The sequence below is a fragment of the Sorex araneus genome, chromosome 5, assembly GCF_027595985.1.
Source record: "Sorex araneus isolate mSorAra2 chromosome 5, mSorAra2.pri, whole genome shotgun sequence".
Classification (NCBI taxonomy): Eukaryota; Metazoa; Chordata; class Mammalia; order Eulipotyphla; family Soricidae; genus Sorex; species Sorex araneus.
Genome location: NC_073306.1, coordinates 78,047,875 through 78,055,109, shown reverse-complemented (window position 1 = coordinate 78,055,109; position 7,235 = coordinate 78,047,875).

The window sequence follows — 7,235 nt, the reverse complement described above, 5'->3', positions numbered from 1 at the left end:
CATTAACCCTAAGCACGTTGGTAAACTCAGTTCTGTAGGCCAGTTATCAGGGTCTGTTATCACTGTATATTTGTTATTTTATATACTACATCTGTCAGAGGTCATTCTGTATCTGTCCCTCTCCTCCTGACTGATTTCACATGAGCATATCATATGATTTCATCTTTTTTCATTCCCAGTAGTATTGTGTTGTGTATATGTACCATAGTGTCTTTTTATTTTTTTGCTTTTTGGGTCACACCCAGCGATGCTCAGGGGTTACTCCTGGGTCTGCACTCAGGAATTACTCCTGGCGGTGCTTGGGGGACCATATGGGATGCCGGGGATCGAACCCGGGTCGGCCGTGTGCAAGGCAAACGCCCTACCCGTTGTGCTATCGCTCCGGCCCCTATGTACCATAGTTTCTTTACCCACTCCTCTGTTCACGGGTACTTGGGTTGTTTCCAGATCTTGGTTATTGTGAAAAGTGCTATAATGAACCTGGGAATGTAAACGTGTTTTCAAAGTAGTATTTTTGGGTCTTTAGAATAGATGACAGGAAATGGAGTTGCTGGATCATATGGAAGTTCACGTCTAAATTTTTTGAGAAATCTCCATACTGTTTTCCATAGAGTGTGAACCAGTCAATGTTTCCATCAACAGTAACTAAGGGTTCCTTTATCCTCTCATCTGTGCCAGGGTGATTATACCTATTCTTTATGATGTGCATCAGTCTCACTGGTACAAGGCAATATACCATTGTTATTTGCTTTGCACCTTCCTGATAATATGTAATTAGCAGGTTTTTAGTTTTTTTCCATCTTTTTTATTTTTGGAGGTGGTGAGGGTTGTCCACTCCTGGCTCTACACTCAGGAATTACCCTGGCAATGCTTAGAGGACCATATAGAATGCCGGGCATCGAAACGGGATCAGCCACATGCAAGTGCCCTACCCCCGGTACTATCACTCTTACCTCTCTCCACATTTTTGATGAGTTTGTATTTTTGTTGTTAGGTTTGGCAAGTGCTTTATATATCTTGAATATTAACTGTTTGTCAGATGAATGGTGAGCAAATATTTTCCTTCAGGCTGTAGGGTATCTTTTTATTCTAGGTATTATTTCTTTTCATAATGCAGAAGGTTCTTAATTTAATGTAGATTCATTACTTTTGCCTCAGTTTGCTTGCCTAGTGGCATTGAGTCATTAAAGATGCTTCTAAAGTCATTATCATGAATATCTCTGCTTAATTTCCCTCAACATAATTTATAGGTTTGGGTCTGATATTGAGGTCTTTAGCCCATTTGAATTTACTATTGTGTATGGTATAAAATAAGGGTGAAAGTTAATTTCTTCTGCATGTTGCTAACCAATTTTCCAAGCACCCTTATTTGGAAGATGTTACATACACCTTCTTGCCCATTTCATACACCTATTTTCTTATTGATGATTAGCTGCTCAATATGCCCGAGGAGCTCTGGCTTTTGATTCTGTATCATTGGTCTGAGAGTTTGCCTTTATTCTAGTACCACACTGTCTTGATTAGTATAGTTTTGGGGAAAGGCCTTCTATCCCCTCTTTGCATAGAATTGATTTGGTCATTTAGATAATTTCACCCTAAGTAAATTTTAATAACATTTAATCTATGTCTCTAAAAAATGTCATTGATGTTTTTATGGGGACAGCTTTGACTCCAAGGCATTTGCTGAGATATTTATCACATAATCTCATTCCATGTGATGAGTTGGTATTTTTTGTATATTTTAAAATTCTTTGTCCATTGACAGTTTCATTGTAATGTCTTTTAGCATGAATCTATATGACCTATATGATTTATTCTGCTTAGATTTTGTTAATCTAACATTTGTGCAGTCATGCGGCTCATCTTCCTTATGACTTTTTTTTTGGGGGGGAGGAGGCACATCTATTGTTCTCAGGGCTCACTCCTGTTTCGGCACTCAGGGATCACTGCTGACAGGCTCTAGGGGTCCTGTGGAATACCAAGGATCAAATGTGGGTCAGCCATATGCAAGGCAAGTGCCCTACTTGGTGTATTATGGCTCTAGATCCAGAAAAATTGTGGTTTATTCAGCCCTTCAAGTGGGCTGAAGAGATAGCACAGTGGAAGGGCATTTGCCTTGCACTTGGTCGACCAGAGTTCGGTTCCTCCTCTCTCTCTTGTTGAAAATTGAGCATTTATAAAAATAGCCACCTGTTCCAGTCCCTGTTCATTGATGTTGTATCAAGAAAGTCTTACATGAATTAGCTGAGATGAATTTGAGTCTTGGAACTAACTTTGGAAGAAAGCTGTGTCTAGATTTTAGTTTTCCCATACACTGGTTGTCACTTATTTCTGCTTTAGATAGTTTATCGTTAGCTTTGGTTTTGAAGTAGAGATATTTTTCTTTGCTCATCACAATTCTCAATCCTTCATGTCTAAACACTTCAGACTTGGAAAGCACCTATGGACCTGGTGGTGTGTCAGGAAGATATTTCCTGGGGACTGGCAAACTAGACAGTTTGGGACAAAGAATCTGCCATAACAGTGGCTGAATGGCTCTAATACCTGGGCCACTCCGTTCAGTGGGCATGGTTTTTCAGAGCAGGTAGCTGCTCATGCAGCCCCCAGTAAATTTCCCACACCATATCCTATTCAGGGAAAGAAGAGACCACAACCCACCAAGTTCTCTGAGATCCTTCCCAGGCAGTGATAGGGACATGCTGATAGTGTACTAGAAAGAATCACCTCCAGGGTACCATGAGCACCATGGGGAAGCAGTGCAGATTCCAGCCAGGAGGAGGGGATAAATTTGGAATCCTAAACCTCAGCAAGGCTTAAGCCCACATACATAATCTCTCTGATAAGGAATTCAGAGACAAAATAGTGAGGATGTTTAATGAGCTCAAAGAAACATTGGAATAGACTTTCAAGAAAATACAGGAGGAAATGAGAGCAGAAATAAGAAAGCAACAAACAGAATTAGCATTAATTAAAAATTTGAAAGGTAAAATGAAAAACTCAGTGGGTCCTTAATAGTAGGGTAACAACTAAAGACAGAATCAGTGAGCTTGAGGATGAGAAGCAGAAAACCTCCAAGGAATAGCAAAGGACAGAAAAAGTCCTCAGAATAACTCAAAGGCAGAATAGAGAACTATAGGGTGAATTCAGGAGGAAAAACACAAGAATTCTTGGAGTCCCAGAGAGACAGGGAAGCAACCCCAATGAGATTGTAACAGTTAAAGGCATCATTACAAAAATCTTCCCAGAGCTGGAGAACATAGGCATTCTGGTCCAAGAAGCCCCAGGGGCTAAAAGACAGCAGCTAAGAGAGACTCTATAAAGACTATAATACAATCCTATCAAAATGACGAACACCACAATTCTTATTTACATATATAATTTTTCAACACTTTCAATACTGAAAGCAGCAAGATCCAAAGAAGGAAATTACATACAAAGGGCATCCCTTAGATTTACAGCAGACCTATCGATTAAAAGTACCTATTTTTCCGTGTATGTTATCCTGACACTAACAGACTGGAGTTACCACCTACCCTGCAGGTGAAGCACTCATTCCCACAAGACTGTCCCCATTTCCAATGGGAAATATATCACTATACTTCTTTCTGGTTATAAATTAGACATACAAATAATCTCCTCAGGCTAAATGGTTTTCTAGAATGTCTCCAATAACTAAGGAAAGACACTGTTCTTAGGAAAGTATTTATTTGTTGTATAAATATACAACTTGGGAGCAGCAGGAACATAGTAATTAGGCAAGGTATCAATGGAGGACCTTACACGATCTTTCCTGCCATGGTATCTTCTGAGCAACAACAGATGTTCATTAAACCAAATTCTCTCAAAATTTCTTCAGAAGTGTGTTTTGAAATATTCTATTAAACAAGCACAACTAATGAAATTATTGTCCGTTGGTGATATTTCAACTTTCAAATATTTCTGTCTACGCTTTGGAGATGAGGTTTTAATTTCCTACTGTGATCCTGTGATTATTCCTTTGGCAACCAGACTCCCTTGTCTGATTATCATGGGGCTTTCTAAAATCATCTAATTAACATAAACTTAAAGATGGTTACAAGGGCCACTTATTACAAAAACAAAATAGCACTCATTTTACCTTGAAAACTCTATAGGTATTTCAGAAACTAAGGACAAATGAAAAAAATACTCCTATCATTCTCATCATTTAGAAATTACAAGGTTTTTAAAATCAATTTATTATTTTTTATTAGGGAATCGCTGTAAGGTACAGTTACAAACTTATGAGATTTTGTGCTTGCTTTTCAGTCATACAGTGATCATTTACCCATCCCTCCACCAGTACCCATTCTCCTCCACCAATGATCCCAGTATCCCTCTCATCACTCCCAACCCATCCCCCACCATCCATTTCTGCCTCTGTGGCTGGGCATTCCCTTTTGTTCTTGCTCCTTTTGGGTGTTGTAGTTTGCAATCGAGGTATTGAGTGGCCTTCATGTTCGGTCTATCGTCTAATTTCAGCTCGCATCTTTCAACCCGAATGGGTCCTCCCAACGTTCTCTACTTGGTGTTCTCTTCTCTATCTGAGCTGCCTTTTCCCCCCAGCATGGGAGGCCAGTTTCCAAGCTGTGGGGCAGACCTCCTAATCCTTATCTCTACAACTCTTGGGTGTTAGTCTCCCACCATGTTATTTTATAATCCACTCATGAGTGTGATCCTTCTATGTCTGTCTCTTTATTTCTGACTCATTTCACTTAACATGACACTTTCCATGTTGATCTACTTATGTGCAAATTTCATGACTTCATCTTTTCTAACAGCTGCATTGGATTCCATTGTGTGGATGCACCAAAGTTTCATTAACCAGTCATCTCTTTTGGGGCACTCTGATTTTTTCCAGATTTTGGCTATTATAAACAATGCTGCAATGAACATACACATGCAGATGTCATTTCTACTATACTTTTTTGCCTCTCTGAGATATATTCCCAGGAGTGGTATTGCTGGGTCAAATGGGAGCTCAATTTCTAATTTTTTAAGAAATTGTCCATATTGTTTTCCTAAAGGGCTGAACCAGTTGACATTCCCACCAGCAGTGAAGGAGAGTCCCTTTCTCCCCACATCCACACCAACACCGGTTGCTTTTATTCTTTCGGATGTTGGCTAGACTCTGTGGTGTGAAATGATATCTCACTTTTGTTTTAATCTGCATTTCCCTGATTAGCGATGTAGAACATTTTCACATGTGTCTGTTAACCATTCGGATTTCTTCTTTAAAAAAATTTCTGTTCATTTCAACCCCCCATTTTCTGATGGGGTTGGATGTATTCTTCTTGTAGAGTTCAAGCAGTGCCTTGTATGTCCTTGATATCAACCCCTTATCAGATGGGTATTGGGTGAATATTCTTTCCTATTCTGTAATCTGTTTTTGTATTTTGGTCACTGTTTCTTTTGAGGTGCAGAAGCTTCTTAGTCTAAAATAGTCCCACTTGTTTATCTCTGTTTTCACTTGCTTGGCCAGTGGTGTGTCATCTTTGAAAATACCTTTAGCTTCAATGTTGTGGAGGGTTTTGCCAACCTTGTATTCCATGTACTTTATAGACTCCGGTCTAATGTTGAGATTTTTAATCCACTTTGACCTGACTTCTGTTCATGGTATTAGGTAGAGATCTGAACCCATTTTTTATTTGCAGAAATTACAAGGTTTTAAAGGAATGGTGTGCCAAGAAACAGGGACAAACCCCATGTGGTGTATATTTGTGAATTGCAAATTACAATTGCATACTCCCTGATGTGTTGAAAGAGATTAGTCTTTCTGCAGCTTTCCTAAGACACATGGCTTCTTCCTTCTTGATACCCAAGTTAGTTAAACAGAGTCTAGTCATTACAGCTCATGCAGATTGAGTCTATAAATGTAGTTTGGTCTGCTTCTTCCAGTTTGCAGGAAGGAACTGGGAACTGGAATCTTGCCCTATATGAACTATGCCTTCTCTAGTCATCTCTTATCTTGTTTTCTATGGTTTATTACTCTTTACATCTTTTCCAGCATTGCTCATGGTGAGCATTTCATTTGAAATTCAGTGTATTTCATTGTATCCCTCATTTATGCTCTTCTTTATGATTTGTGTACAGTGGTATAAAGAACCAATGACATAGCTCCCAAATAAGACACAATATTGTTGTAAAGTGTGTTCTGTTTTCTCTGGATACAAATAGAGAATTAGTAATTGGGTTTCAGTCTCGTTTAGATGAAGACCACCCACAATAAAGAGTGCTTATTCACCACAATCACTTGCTCCACAGAATTTTATTCTATTTTGTATGTGATATTTAAAAATTGTGCTTTTCTTGCTTCAGACATTTGACTGTTTTTGAAGTACTATTAAACTGCCCTAGATATATTTTGTTTGTTTTTTATATCTACTTAGGGAAAAAGAGTTTAGAGATTCCTGGTCTGCCATAACCTGCATTCTTTAGTTTTAAATCTAGACTCTATGACTTATTCACAAGTCATTTAAAGAAGAGTGGTTATAAGGATTCATTTGATGCATGTTCTTATAAGTACCAGTGAGGCTAGGAATATGTATATCTATTAAAGGATATAGTATGTTATAAGGCCTATATGTATAATAAATATCCATTGATTTTTACTGATACTGGAGCAAAGTTTTATAATATTTAAAAATTTATTTGTAAAAACCGTTATTCACAAAGTTATTCATTATACAGTCATTTCAAGGCATTTAGTGTTCCAGCACCACCAGTGAGACCTTTCCTAATACAATAACCCCAGTTTTCTTCCTAATCCTAATCTTCCCCCTTAGGCACTTAACAAATTTACTTTATATTGCTTATTTCAACAAAAGTTTAAGAAATAGTAAATATAATGATCAGAAAATAAATCAGTAAGAGCAGTTTGTTATACCATATGATTTGTACCTATGTAAATAAAATTAAAACCATTTAATACAATATAACAAAATGCCTATTCTTATTTACATATATAATTTTTCAACTCAGAATCTAAAGTACATTAAATTAAATTTTGCGATAACACAGTGGTTGGGCATTCACCTCTTATGCGGCCAACCCGAGTTTGATTCCTCCGCCCCTCTCGGAGAGCCCGGCAAGCTACTGAGAGTATCAAGCCCTCAAGACAGAGCCTGGCAAGCTACCCGTGCGTATTGGATATGCCAAAAACAGTAACAATAAGTCTCTCAATGAGAGACGTTACTGGTGCCCGCTCGAACAAATCG